Raw genomic sequence first — 15,305 nt, 5'->3', positions numbered from 1 at the left:
CCCTGAGCTCCTTTCCCAGCACCTGGCATGGAGCAACTGACTTGCATTGGGTGGGGTTGTGGTGGCCATCACAGTGCCTCTCACTGAGACCTGCAGCTCTTTGCCCCAAGCCGCGCTTTCTAGGGGCCGTCGTACCACAGATCCCCCAACCCTTTCTCTTTCCTCTGTGGGCTCTGGTGCCAGGCTTTGTTCAAATGTGGCGCTTCAGAAGGGAGGCTGCATGTAGTGAAATGTCATCAAATATACATTTGCTCTCTGCTTGGTTCCCTTGGTGCCCGGAAACACAGTTCCCCACCCAGCGGGAGAAGAGCGGCCACTTCCCTTTGCCCCTGTTTTTTCTCCTGGGCCCATTTCTAGGCTCAGTTTGGCTCCAGGGATGCAAGTCCATCCTTCCCGGCCCACGCCCTGCAGGTGAGGGAGTCCTGGGGTGCATGAGCAGGCGGGCCTCCCCCCTGCTGTCGCTCACTCAGAGTGGGCCCCAGCTCCGGACAGGCTGGCTCCGGGCACTGGGAAACTGCTGAGCTGTTATCTTTGAATCTTCTCAACGGCAGCCATGCGATGGGCTTAGGTATGACATGGGTTTAAAGTGCTTTGACCAGACAACTGCTTTTGAAAACCCTGTGTGTTTCTTTTTCTCAGCTGTCTGTAGGAGAGCATAGCCATTAGGCATTTTTATTTTCTGTTGTGGGGAAGGCACGTCTAGAAGCTGGTCCTTCTGGCATGACAAGTATCTATGTCAGAATGCTGCCTCCCTTGTTTCTAGACATCACAGGGGGGCAGGAGGGCTGCAGGCTTCCCCAGGAGCCTGCTGCACTGTTTGGCCTTTTGGGGCGGGGGTCACAGAGAAGCTTGTTAAAATGCAAGTTCTTATTGGGTAGATCTGGAGTGGGGCCTGGGCACCTGCATTTCTGACAAGGTCCCAGGTGACGCTGCTGGTCCATGGAGCTCTATACATCATTGCCGACTTGCTCATTCTAACTCAAGTCTTTGTGGTGTAATTTAAGGCAGTTTCTGGTGTCCGAGTCCATAGGGCCCCGCTGGCCAGTGTCCTCTCAATGCCTGATAACGACGCTTTAAATTCCTGAAGATGATTATTGTTCCTAAGCTGTCTTATCAGTAGACTAAATATCTGGAGCTCCTTTGAGCTCCCCTTTTCCCTGTCATAATAAATTTTCCAAAGCTCTCTGGACCGGATTACTTTTAAGTGCAAGACCATTGTTCAGATGGCAACTTCTCTTTGCCTGGCAGAGGCATTTGAATGCAATTTCGGTGGTATGAAGAGATCTCTTGGGGATTGCATCCCCCTCTGCTTCCAGACCCGGAGAAGGCATGTTTACGTTTAAACAACTTTACTTGACTCTAAAGATCACAGCTTGTTTTTTGAATCTGAAAACGAAATTGAAAGCGCAGTGATCTCCGTCCACTTACCTCCCTGTGGCGTTTCTGTGAGGAGCAGGGGGTCACCTCCATGCATTGTGGTCAGCCCAAGACACAGGTGTGCGATTGCATTGTGTCACCCACTGTGGCATCCGGAAGTGGAAGAGAAATTGAGGACATGTGTTGAGGTCACCTCTGCATGGCATGCCCTGTGTTAACCACGGGGGAGGCCAAACTGAATGGTCCCTGCCCTGCAACAGTCGAGTGGGGGTTAACACACGGCTAAGTCAGCCGTTGCCGTGCTGTGTCGTGGGGGCTAGGACGGACGGGTCAGGAGGGCTGGTGGGCACAGGGCCTGCTGGGGGAGAGGAGTCAAGACATCCCAGAAAGCGTCCCTGAGAAGGGACGTGAGGTGCGTGTGTTTGGAAGGATTAGCAGTTTACAGGACTTTTCTGGTGAGGCAAAAGGGGAGAGTGGGGAGGGAAGTTCAGAAGTCACCCCACAGGGACAGGCCCACGCCTCTCACCTCCTGCAGCCTCAGGTGTGCAAAGCTCCTTACCTCCTGGGAGCATGAGCTGCCTCACCGGCCCCGGACTACACCTGGCAGAAGAGAGAGCCCTTCTAAGCAGTTCTAGGTCTCTCAGACCAGTGGTTTAAAATGACTTTAACCATAAAACGTTTTTTTGTTCCAACAAAATCTTACTAAACCCAATTTACAGACCAGATAAAAAGTGGCTGGGCCTAGAGCAGGGGCTTGGTTTTGGTCTTGAGGTTCCCAAGGGATTGCAAGGAGGTCTGTGGGTTCCCAGGAGTACCGTTTGAAAGCCTCTGTCCTGGGTCGTTTCAGTTGGCTTTCGGCAGTCAGACCCATAGTGCTGCCTTGGTTTTATCGGGGTTTGTCTTGCTGTGTCTTCTTCAATATTCTGGGTGTCTTGCTGGTTTTCGAGTCAACAGTTTTCAGTGAAATGAAACCAGAATTATCCTGTGTGTGATACTCTAACAAATACGGGTTCATGTGCCCGGAGGAGAGGACTTGTGACAGGTGCTGGTTCAGAACACTGTAGCTGACCACCACAGGAGTAAAAGTGAGCTGTGAGCTTGCAGAGACGGGCTTTTTATTTTCAACCTGGTCAGTCAATTTTGTCTAATCTCCTAAGATTTTTCAGATTCTGTAAAAGCTGGCAAGAGGGAAAAAAGAGCTTATTTCCAGGGTATGAGACTTGACCAGCTCCACCCAGGATCTTGCGTCCCTTTTCACCGGTGTAGAAGAGCCAACCTTTAGGGCAGGTTGTGTTTGAAGGTGGGGTTTGAAATGGGACTCTAAGCCAGACATGTGAGAGTGGGAAGCTTGGCTGGCCCGGGGGGCGGCGGGGGCTCCCCTGCCTTGTGCACAGCACTCTCAAAGGAGGAGGCTGAGAGTGGAAGGGGCACCCCGGGAAGAGGGCCCCAGCCCTCACTGCTAGGTGGTCCCAGTCCTTAGAGAGGGACCTGAAGAAGACCTCCTGGGCACCGCCAGCTCTGAAACATCAGCACATGACTGACGTAAGGAGGTGAAAGGGAGGCTTGTTCAGTCTCGAGCATGTCGAGGAACCTCCAGCCCTGGAGCCACTTCCCTGGATACGGGAGGGACCCCAGCAGAGGAAAGGGGCAGAGGAGGGTCCCTGTGGGGGGCGGCAGGGTGGTCAGCAGCCTCTGTCTGGGGGCTTCTGGCCACATGTCCAGAGGTCTTTGCAACAGCTCCCATCGCCATAGACACTGAAACACTCTGAACTTGGGGCTTGACCCCCAAACTATTGGGGAGTCAACCTCCCCCTGCTTCCCAGGGTGGACGTAGGCTGGCTCCCAGCTCACCCTGACCTCTTGGCACAGGTGAAAGACACTGGTTCCCTGGATCCCACGGAACTGTAGGGAGTGGCCAGCGCTGGTCCTGAGCTGTCCACTTGGGCCCCGAGGCTGCTGCCTGGCTCTCCGCACGCTGCATGCCCTCCTTCCCTTGTGTCCCCCGAGGGGGTGGTGGTGTCCACAGGTGGGCAGTGAGGCCGTGATGCTGGAGGGTGCAGAGCTGCTACGGATGGCACCTTGGGCGGCTGCCGCGCTCCTGGGGCGGTGCGTCTCTCCCCGGCCTCTTTCCAGGGCGCTGTGCTTGCTGGGGGTGGGGGCACTTACCCCAGTTTAGTCTCCTGGGCCTCCAGAACCGCGCGGGCTGGCAGTGGGCGTGCAGAGCTGTGTCTCGCCTGTACAGAACAACAGGAGTGAGCCTCAGAGCAGTGAGGAGGGCAGCAGACTTAGGAAACCATTAAAAAATTAAGCAAACACACTGGTGGTTTATGACAAGCCTATTTCAAAGCTGACTGACTGTGTTACAGGCCTGAGTAATTCACTCGTGTGCTCATTTTCCAAAGGTTTGGGTTCAGGAAAACCTCAGACATCGTGGCTAACTAAGTACTTTTCCTTTCCTTTAAAAATTATGTTTATTTTCAGAGGAATTCAATCCATATGTTTCAGATCCATTTCCATGTTACTCAGCGAAAGGTTGTTTTTCTCCAGCATTGCTGGGCCATTACTGCACGCCTCCCCGTTCTCTCCGCCTCGCGCAGCCACCCCCAAGCTTTGCCCACCTGCTGCTCACAGCTGAGCCCCGGCTCATGGCTGCGCCTCTGGGCGGCCTTTTGGGAGACCCGTGAATATAGTCCCTGGAGGCGAAAGGAGACATCAGGAATACTGATCCTGCCTCTTTTTAAATTTCGATATTTGGTTCAGAATGGATTTTTTGCATGAATTTCTGTTTTTAAGTATTGCATTGCAATATGACTTCCGTAGGTGGCTGAGTTTTTTGTGCCCTTTAAATTCCGCACCCTTGCCCCCCCTTTCCCTTCCCCCTGGCCCCTCGGGGCTGAGGCTGCTTGGAGGGAGCCACTCTGCTCCTGTCTGCTCTGATGGACGGGTCCACGGCAGAGACAGGCAGCCAGCTGGTCTCCGGCTCTTCCCCTAATTGGGTTTGAACCGGGGTGTAGGGCCCTTAGGACCAGTGGAGACGCGAGCCCGCATTCTGTCTGTACTTCCCTGGGCTCTGCAGCGGGTCTGTCCCCCCTCTCCCTGGCGTCCCTTCCTCTGCGGCAGGGAAGGAGCTATGTGGTGCGCCGTGGTCGGAGGATTTGCTCATTCCACTGGGCTGATGTGTCACTCCGTCTGTGACTGCTTAAGAAAGCACTGAGTTAATTCGGTTTCTCAATCCAGTTCCTGGTAGTGAAAGAGAAAGCAGTTGTAGGATTTCGGCTTTGGAACTTCTGTATGCAAGCAATTCTTCTCATTTAACGCATTTTGTGAAAATCGGAAGGCACAGCAGTCTCGGTGGTCTCTGCTTGCCTCACGGCTTTGACGAAGCTCCGAGAGTCCTCTGACCACATCACTGTGGGTTGTGTATTATACACAAGCTTTCCAGGTGGCTGAGAAAGAGCTGGAATCTGTTTTAAATTTTAAAATCATTGGGTAATGTTGTTACAAATGGTAACACGTAAACACATCCTGGGACTGTCTCAGCAAGACCATGGAGTGAAGTTCACTTTCACTTTAAACATCCCCATATGCAGTTGTTTTAACTAAGAAGCTATTTTTAAGGTGCAAACACACACACACACACACACACACGCACACACACGCTTTCGATGCAATCTTGCTTAATAAGCATGAACTTGAGCTTCTGTTCTGCTGAGGTCATTTGAGGACGTCACCTCTCTGAGGTCAGGGGGAACAGAGAGAGGGAGAGTCATGCTGTGAGTGGCGTGTGTCTGGTCCACGCAGGGCCTGTTGGTGGTCGTTGTGGGAAACAAGGGGCAGGGCGGCCGGGCCGGGTGTGCTGTGTGGTGCCGGGTCGGCCCCAGCTCGGCCCCTCCCAGTAAGACAGGCAGTTCTCCAGAACAGGACCCCACGGGATGCAGAGTTAGAGACCCCTTCAGGTTCTGTGTGATTCCCAAGGAGGAGGGCACGGCAAGTACTCAGACATCTCCCAGATGCACAGATGCCTGAGGCCTGCGTCGGCGCCCCGGCCCCCAAGTGCGCACCGTTCTCCGTGGGGTCCATTGGATGCTGACTCTTGTGTGTTCTGCTCTGGGGATTGAATGAAGCCCTGACCTCTCAGGGGTCTGCGCTCCCGTGACCTTGTGGTTACGCCCGTAATTAGTACTAAATCCAGTGCTTACTGCGCATGTACGAGGCTCGGGCCCTGCAGCCATGGCGCCCTCCTGCTGGAGAAGACTCGGGAAGGTCCCCTTGAGGCCACTGCACTAGCGGTGCTGGAGGCGGAGCGGGAGCCCAGGTCTGTGTGAGGTCGGACGCCTGCGCGCCGCGTAACGACGGGCGCTGCTTGCTTCTTGAATGTCGAGAAAGCCTGTTGATGGGAATGTTACAATTTCTAGTAAAGCAGCTGGAGAGTAAGTGCAGCCCCAGTGCACGCACTGTCAGTTCTTTCTGGACACCTGGAAGTCAGAGCTGCATCCGTCGGACCTCTCCATGACAGAGAAGCTCACGGTCCAGCTGGGGAGACAGACACACCGACATTCAGCTCCTGCAGGCTGTGCTGTCGGAAAGCTGTGAACAGTGTGGAAGCACTACAGAATGATGGTGGTCACTGCTCGGGAGAGAGCCAGGCATCATGCGAGAAGTGAGACTCGATTGGCTTTGGAAGGAGCAACGTGAATTCCCTGGCCAGAGAAGGGAGGGTTAGGATGGCAGGAGGCGCTGGAACTACGTTCAGAGAATTCAGAACATGGATGTTTGGGAGACACTCTAAGAGGTCCCTGCGGCTGGAGGTGAGCTCACACTGGCGGGGCACGTGGGGATGGTCCGCAAAGGTTTGGCCTTTCACCTGAGTGACCGACGAGGGCTGGCGGGCGTAATCCATAGGTGAACATTAGACCATTGTTCCTGCTGGCAGGTGGCTTGGGCTGGGCTTGTGTTCCGGTCCTCAGGGTGGTATTGGCAGGACGTTTGTTCCTGAATGCCTGCTCTCACTTGAGAACATGGCCTAGTGGAGGCCATAAGTGGATTACTGGCACCGGGGTAGTAGGGCACGAGGGAGGACGTTACTGGAAACGTTTCAGGGGTGTGGGCCTGAGTCCCTGCGGCCTGCGTCTGCTGCCCCTACAGGCAGAGCTCCAAGCCTTTGAGGAATGTTTCTGACCCTTTGGGTCATCCCTGCAGACGGATGCAGCCATGTTCTGCGTCCGGTCTCAGTGTGGGGTCAGGAGCGTCTGACCCCTGTTCATCGGGTGGCACCTTCCGGATTCTTCATAAATTCTCGTGCGACCTCCTGGCTGCCTGGTTGGAGCTGTAGCACAGGTAGTGGAAGGAAAGTGGGGTGAAAGGCAGGACTTGGCGTGAGGCTCACTTTGGAAATGGGGGTTGTCACCAAAGGTGCTGGTCCATTTCAAATTTTGGAAAAGCTCAGCTGGATGAAGCTGACGCTGTCACGTCTGCAGAGGTGGCAGGGTGACCTTCCGTCGTCTGCATCTCTTCTCAGCCCTGTCGTTGTAATGACACATTCAGGTGGTTTCAGTGAACTGACACCACCCACAGACGTCCTCCGGTGCCCAGAGCTGCACTCGGTCCTGAAGCAGGTCTAAGAGTAGCCATCCAGTGGCGCAGGAGACGGGGGTCACCGAGACCTGGGGCTCTGCCGTTCAACAGAAGGACGTCAGTGTGGGTTCAGATCCCCAGCTCCTCCCTCTCAGATGCTTCGAACCAGACGAACAGAGAGAAATGTATGTCAAGAAGGGCTTAGATTTCATCTCTGCAGAATACGCTGTCTTCCGTGTTCCTTCCTCACCACTGCTAGGTTCTTTAGCTCGTATTTTTCTTGGTGTATAGAATAATAGAGTTGGTGTCATAATCTGAAAAGGGTCGTGAGCTTTGGAGCCCCACGGACCTCGCCGCAACTCTGCCTCCCCCACTGAACAGCTGTGTGACTTTGACCAAATTACCTCCCCCCTCTGTGCCTTAGCTGTTTATCCATCACCTGAAATGGGCTGGTTCTACGTTCTGAGGAGAATACATGCACACCTCTTAGCGTTGTGACCTCGCACACGCTAGGTGGACGACTAGCGGCTGTTTTTCCATTTAAGAATCATCTGTTTTGATCATTATGCCTATTTGTGGGGTATTCATCTTTCTCATCAGTGTCCCTGATCTCTGTCTGCATTTGTCCAGTTCTGTCGGCCCACCTTCCTTTTTAGTTATTTCCTAACATATGCGGAATATTTTCATATAGTCCAATCTGTTGATAATTTACTTCTTGGTCTCTTCTCTCCATACGACGTCCTCGAGCCTTGTGGCGGCCCTGTGGACGGGCTGTTCAGCTCCTTGACCCGTCTGGAATTTTTTTCTGTTCATGGTGCCGAGACAGACCCTAACTCCATTTTCCCCTCAATTACTAACTGTTGTCCAAGCACAGTTTTAGGGAACAATCTTTCCTTTCTCCATTGACGTGCGCTGCCAGTAAAAGCTTATTTGATCCAGTTACCTGTGGGGAAGATGACAGGAATGCAATACGGCCGGCGTGGCAGGAATTCAGCCAGACATTTGATCTGCCCATCTGGGTGGACTGGGCCTGGCTGTGTCTCCACGGCCAGCCCTGCCGGCCGTTCTGCCCTCAGAGCTCAGCCAAGTGAGGATCCGTCTGGTGGCCCACTGGGCCGCTGGCCGCCGGCCGCCGAGGCGCAGGTTGTGTTGTCCTCGCGGGGAGGGATGCTAGGTAGTGCTCTCCTGCAGGGGTGCATCTGTGGGCCTCTCAGTGAGTGAAGGCCTGAGACAGACCGCCCGCTGGGGCTCCCACACGGCTCCGACTGGGGAAGGCCTGGCCCCAGGAACTCACCATTCTGGGTGTCCTGGGCAGTCTCTCCCACGAAACGGGAGTGTGTGCAAGGTTTGAGTCACACACAGTGTGAGGAAACGTGTTCATAGCCAGTGGGGGAGCAGCAGCGGACGTCGCCTCCCCACCTCGGGGTTACTGCAGATCTCAGGAGTTGTGTGGGGTGGCGTGGTCGTGTGCCCGGTCTCCTTCTCTGCCTGCTGGGGGTGCCGAGGGAGCCAGGGAGCGTGGCTTACTTATTTATGCAGCCTCAGGGCCTGCTGCGGGGCCCAAGACTCAGAGCCTCTATGAATGAATGAATGAGTGAATGAATGAATGAGTGAATGAATGAATGAGTGAATGAATGAATGAATGAGTGAATGAATGAATGAGTGAATGAATGGTCAGGGACTGAGTGAGTGTGGCTGGCTTTGCCGTGTCTCCCCACAGCTGGGCCACTGACTGGTGTGACAGCTCCTTTCAAGCTGCTGCTATTCCTGGAAGACTTGACTTTGATATCCTCTTACTTTAGGACTTCTTCCTAATTCCAGGCTTTATTTTTCATTACACGCGTGTTGCCATCACACTCTTGAGGAATCCTTATAAACCGTATTTTCAAAAACCTTCGTTTATGTCCGGATTAGAGGAGAAATTCACATTCCCAAAAGATGTACAGTTTGTCCTTGATGTCTCCACTGTCTCTGGTCTTGGGCAAGACCACTGAGTTTATCCTCTCTTTTCACGGTACAAAAACCTGTGATAAAAGTGCGGCCATTGGCCTAGGGGCTGGGGACCTGGAGCGACAGGTCACCCTGGCACATGGGGTTCTCCAGCTCCCTCTGCGGCTGCACCCCCCAGCCTGCTCTTGCAAACACTGTTTCCTCTGCCCAAACATCCAGCAAACTACTGTACATCCTGCTGACCTCGCCCCGGCGTCCCCCGCCCTGTGCTGTGTTCCCTCAGCCGCCTCCTGAGCCAGTCAGTAAGCTGGTGCAGTGGGATCCAGCCCCCAGACGGGGCTGTCGCCCGGCTCACCTCGGCGCTCCTGTGTCACCTTCTGTGGGCAGCACAGCGGAGGCCGGCTGTCCCAGGACGAGCGCACCCACGTCGGGCGTCATTGGCTTTGGGTGAAGGGCTGTGACTGAGCCCGTGTGTCAGCCTCAGCAGCCCGGCCAGTTCGTTATCAGGGAGACCGTGCGGTTCTGTGGGACAGAGGGAAAGCGCGTGACCTCACGTGGCGGAGGGCACACTCACCGGCACACGTCACTTCCGCTGCATTCTTTCGGCTGAAGTGCGGCCGGTTCATACTAAAGACAGGAGACTTTGATTCTCCCTTTTGGTGGGAGAAGCTGCCGAGCCACACGGCAGAGGACGTGGACCTGGGGTGGGCGGTGAGCAAACGGCCGTGATCCGCCCCCACCTCACCTTCCACAGAGCTGCCTGCTCGCAGTGTCACTGCACTCGGATGCGCTCGCACTGTGACACCTAACTTGCTTGCATCCTAAGTCGGAGGACAGGTCCTGGTACTTGCCGTCATCTCAGCGAGCATCTGGTCACCGGTTAATCTCTGTCCATCCTCTGCGTGCGGTGACGAGGACAGCGCCTGAGAGTGGGCGTCCCGGGAGGTGTGACCCTGACACGGGAGGAGACGTGCGGCCGGAAAGGTGGTGCGTACGCCGAGGACCGGAGCAAGCCGACAGCCTGGGGGAGGCTGCTGCCCTCTCACCCCCCGAGGCCCTTGCCTTCAGCTGGGCTGGGCGTGGGGCCCGCGGCCCTCCCCACCGTGTCCGCCGTGCAGCCCCCAGAGGATGTGCTCCCGGCCCTGCCCACGCGCCCGGATGTTGACAGGGGCATGGCTCCAGCGCCAGCTTTAATGGATGGTCTCATTGCTTTTAAAATAATGACCACGGAGTGTGGGCTGGCCAGGGCGGTGACATCACTTTCTGCAGTTCTGGGTCCGTTCCTGCTGCTTCCCTCTGCACCTTTGAACACCTGAAACGCATCTGCTGGGTGGGTACCTACCTGTCCTGGCAGGGCTCTGGCATGCTCCCAGGTCCTAGGTCCAGCTTGTGACACGGTCAGGAGAGCCAGGGCGTAGAAGGCAGCGGGCCTGGCTTCAGGATCTCGCCCTGGCTCGCTCTGTGATCATGGCCCACCTGTCAGCCCAGAGGGGGTGGCTTTTCCAGGGACTCCCAAGGGTGCCTGTTTCACCACTTCCCATGTTCTCACTGCCATCAGGTCAAGCCTTCTCCTTTTGGAATCATTTTGGCTTTGAGTTTGTCACTATTTTAACAGACCTTTACGTCCTCAGTCTCTAAATGGTAAGGAAGGGTCATCCCTGGTCACGCGTTCGGGTTATGGAGACTGGCGTTGGATGTTTCCTTCCCTCCCACCTTGATTTCACCTTGAGTACCTCGTGGAGTTGTCCTCTCACTCAGGAAACCTTGTTGAGTTCCTCCACCCTTCCACGAGAGCCAGCATTCTGGTGGGTGCTGAGACCCTCGTGGTCCTACAGGCAGGAGGAAAGCCCTCTGCCGTTGTACGGAGCAGAGGCCGTTTTGTGCGGAATGGCTGCTGAGCGTGACGGTCTGTGCCGGTGGGTCCCGGTGCCCTGAGTGAGGGGCCGTCCCCAGCTCAGTGCCCACCTGTGTTTCCTCGTGCCAGGAGGCCAGCGGTTACTGCCTCACCTTCCCTGCAGGGTGGGGGTGGGCCAGGCCCGACAGGTGCTGGTGGAAACCACACTTCACCCCGCCGCCGAGGCTGAGCCCCGCGGACGGGACCCCTCCTGGCTGGAATGTGTGCGCATGGATGGCATCGCACAGGTACCGCGTGGCCGGCGGGAGCGTGTTCTCCTGACAGCTGTGTGCAGGGCCTTCGGTTCCATTTCCACCCAGGTTTTGAGGCCCTGGATCAGGAAATGCCACACCAAGGGGGTTTAATCTTAGCATTTACGTAAAAAACAAAAGCAAAACTGAAAGGAATCTTGCAAGAATCAGACTTCTGTAATGGGAAGTTCTTCTAAGAAGCAGACTTCTGCCGTGGGCTAGGCAGCCAGTGAGGGTGGTGGTTACTGCTCTGAATGCTTGCTGTCCCCCGGGCTCTGTGGTCAGGACTGATTCGTGATCTGTCTCGGCTCCCACAGCAGCTCAGGCAGGTTGTTGCTGGGCTGTGGGGGTGCCCGGGAGGAGCTAGAAGAGACCTGGAGAAGTTAAGGACACACAGCTGATCCGTGTGTCGGGGGAGCTAGCATTAGGTCTCAGGTCTCCTCTGTGTGGCTCTGACTCATTTTCTGTCATGGGTAAGTGACAACCTTTGGATCTCAAAGATCCCATCTGAAAAATGAATCAGAGGGACCCCAAGATCTCTTTTTAGCTCTAGAGTCCTCTGGCCCCTATAGCTTGTGTCTTGCTAAAGAAAACGGTGCCTTTTTGCTGTCCTGTTTGTAAATGCTGTTGCTATATGGCTAGACTGTGTGTGCTGAGAGCTGGAAGGCTCCTTTCTCTGAAGGCCTACGTGTCCTTAGGTGGACAGAGGTCTAGAATAGGGCACAGGAGCCCCAAGATTTATTTTCAGCGTCAGCACCTAGCAGCTGCGTGACCGCAGGCAGGTTGGCCCTTCTGAGCCTCAGTATCCCCACCTGTGAAACAAGGCGGTTGCACTGGGGCTGTCGCCAGGCGCCTTCCAGCTCCGACACCGGAGAAGGGGCCGGCCCTTTGAGGTGGACATCCGAGGGCAGGTTCCCACGCAGGATTAGACTCGCCTTTGTCTTTCCTGACGAATTCCTGCACGTCAGGTGAATATTTCAAAATGTGGGGAAGGCCTCTGATGTCAGAGCAAGTGCATCTCCCTTTTGTGGCAAAACCAAGCCCTTCCTCCTGGTGGGTAGCAAGCTGAGCTGTGTGTAGTCCCCCAACCAGACGACAGGCACAAAAGAGCCTTGTAGGGGAAAGGTTTTGATTTTGCAGCTTCTCTTATGCGTTTGGAATTAAAGAGGGAAGGGAAGGCAGACGACACGGGTGGGAGAAAGCAAGGAGGGGATTGGATGGCAGGCTGGTGAGCAGGATGACTGTTCTCCCGGGGGTGCTGACGCTGGCTTCACAGGCTGTGTCCCCTGGATGCAGGGACAATGGAGAGGGCTGCTTACGGCCCCGAGGAGCCGTGTGCTGACACACTTACGTGCTGGGGTGTGACTGCCCACCGACTGCCCGTTAGGAATTTATGATCAGGCCACCCCGGGACGTGACTCTGTCATTACACGTGTCTGTGTTATTAGAGAACCCTTTTGTCGTCCACGTTGGAAAGATCTGAGCTCCTCTCTGGCGTGCAGGGTAGTCCAGGCCTAACTTCCTAGGAGAACCCCTGCTGGGGGCAAAGTGCCGTGGCTGAGGAGAGAGCCGTCAGGGCTGCCATGTAATGGCACTCTTTCCCTGCGTGCGTTTAGCTAGCACGGCTCCCCAACTTCTGTATCCACCCGTCCTCCCCCAGCTCTCCCAGCCACATGTCACAGCTCCCAGAGCAAGCTGTGCGCAGTGATAAAATCAGCAGAGGCTTAGCGATCGTATCAGCCCTGGAGAAACTGGTCTGCTTCTTCACCCGACAAGGCTGCATAAGGCTGTTTGCAAGCTGTGAGTCAGGTCCAGAGCAAAAGGAATACACAGAAGAAGATGATTATGGTGTTTTTAAAACCTGCCCCTTCCTGCCCAGCCCGGGACAATATTTACCAAGCAGACATACAGACAAACAGACCTTTTTTTCAGGTTTAAATGGCCTGGTGAGCCAGGCTTGCCGTGTGCCCAGTCCATGCCCAGCACCGAGGTAGGTGTTTGAAGAGCAGGGTTGCCGGCCAGCGGAGCCTGCCTTCCCCTGGTGGTTGCGGTGTGGTCAGTGAGTCTGGGCAGTGTTGTTCTTCCTTGAAGAAGATACAGGCCCCTTTTATGGGAAACGTTCTCAAGGATGTCCAATGTTTACTTAAATTACCTTTCTTATTATGTTATTTAAATGTGTACAAACACAAAACCGAGTATAAATTCCTTCAGCATGGAGTTTGTATACAACCGTAAATCTAAAACAAATTTACAAATGACATGCAAACAAAATGCTACCATGAATGAAATTCAACTTGCCAGCGTCCACTCAGTAGACCACGTTTAATTCTCTGCTCTTGGGCTTTAAATGTGTAAAAAGCGTGAGTTCTGCGTTTCATAGTTCACTTGTTACTGTGTTGATGGGTTTGATTTTGTGTGTGAGGGCCTTGTGGTTCTTGTGTACGTTATTTTCCCAGTTTGAGGCATGAAGCCATCAAATTGTATTAAGTCTGTTGCTGTAGAAGAAGAGCTCTGAGTGTCACACACACACACACACCGTAATGCTGGTTAGTGGGGTGGCCTTCACTGTGTGTGCACTTCCTGTAATGAGGTCTGCATCGTGCGTTCTGCAGCCAGAACACCCTACAAAACATTTGATTTTGGAGATTGGCCTGTGCCCCGCTAGGCCTCCTACCACTTACGCTAGTTACCGTGTTTTTAGAGGGTGCCTACACATTGTTTGATCCTGACTCGTGCAAGGTGTTCACTGCTGCAGATGGGGCGCTGCAATTCTGGGGAGCCCTTCCTTGTAGGCGCCCGTCCCGGTGTCCAGAACAGCTTGTATGGCTGAGCCCTGACACTGTGTCCACAGGGGCCTCTGGATCCCACTTCTGAAAACTCTCGGAGGGAAGCCCGTGTGTGGTGAGCGCTCACAGACGGAGGGGGAAGGGACCCCCCCAATGTGGGCTGGCCCCAGAGAACAGTTTTCTTGCGGGAGCCAGGAAAGAGCGCACGGGGCGAGCGGATCCATGGGATCGTTTACTCACTGCATATTTATGGAATTCGATCTTTTCATCCCCCTCGCCTGGGGGGCCGGACCAAGGGCAGTGCTACAATACGCAGCACTGCTTCCTCAGACAGCGGCTTGGGAGAGTTTAAAAAGCTCTTTAGAACTGTTTTCTAAGCCCCAGAAGAGAATTAATATCCTTTTGCACAGTGTTCTACTGTGTGCTCGTCTTTCCTTCCCACTTTTCTTTTTAAGTGACCTCTGGCCATTTCCAGGAACCAAATCCTAAGAAAGATAAAAATTTGCCACTTTTGAGCAAGGTCTAGAGAATCTGCTGCCGGCTTTGAAAGCCACTCCCTCAAGACTGACCTTGGAATAAGTCCCCAGTCCCTTCAGAGGGTGTGTGGGATGAGATAAGAACCTCCTGCGTGCCCCAGATCTGGCGTGTTTGTCTCCAGTAGAAGCGCGTCGGTTTACAACACAAGAAAGCGAGCGTCAGAAACACAAAGGGGATGAGTTTGGAGGGAGGACGTGGTGGGCTGGGCGTGCTCAGGACAGGTGTAAGACGCACGGACTTCATGTCCTCAGATGCACTCCTGGTGTGCCCCGCCGTGCGGGGTGGCCTCGTGGGTCTCAGACGCGCCACGGTGCCTGGCGGGTGGGCATTGCAAGCGGGCAGTTCTCCTGCGTCTCTCCCTGAGCCCCGGAGGGGCTTTCCAAGGAGGCACAGTCGTGGTTCACTTGTTGGGAAAACCGCCCCTTTCTCCCCCCTCGTGGAAGGGAAACCCGCTGTGTGTGGCCTGTGTGTATGAAGCACAGCGGAAATGCATGGGCCAGACGTTGGGACAACTGGGTTCTTACCCAGCCTCTGCCGCTCACGGGCTTAGCGACTGGGGGCAAATCCTCGGCCTCGCTGCCTTCTGCTTCTCCACGTGGGAAGCGGCCGTCATAGGGCTGCCTGGTTGTCCCAGGACCTCACTTGTGTGGTGAAGACCAGATGGGCCGGGGGATGGGGCAGAGCTGGTCACCCCACCCCACTGTGAGCCGTGTACTTGTGGGCTCCCTGGGAGCTGGGAGTGGGGGTGAAAGGCGAAGGCCAGAAGCCAGCCAGGACTGCTGTTTACGGAGCCTTACAGACTCGTGAACATGCCAGACTTTAGAGTGCAGACGACGTGGCCAGGAGGCCACTTCCGGTTCTTGCTCTGCCCCGTCGAGTTGTATAACACGGGGAAAGGCATGTCATTACTGTCCCTCAAGTTCTCTGATCATGAAA

At 54.9% G+C, this 15,305-nt stretch overlaps 1 protein-coding gene across 3 annotated transcripts in view; it reads left to right on the top strand.

Annotated features, from left to right (window-relative positions):
* Positions 1–15,305, top strand: part of CEMIP (cell migration inducing hyaluronidase 1) — a 110,468-nt gene that overhangs the window by 4,104 nt on the left and 91,059 nt on the right. The gene's annotated exons all lie outside the window — the stretch shown is intronic.

Source organism: Rhinolophus ferrumequinum, chromosome 28 (genome assembly GCF_004115265.2).
Source record: "Rhinolophus ferrumequinum isolate MPI-CBG mRhiFer1 chromosome 28, mRhiFer1_v1.p, whole genome shotgun sequence".
NCBI classification, from domain to species: Eukaryota; Metazoa; Chordata; class Mammalia; order Chiroptera; family Rhinolophidae; genus Rhinolophus; species Rhinolophus ferrumequinum.
This window is presented reverse-complemented; position numbering and strand designations above follow the sequence as displayed.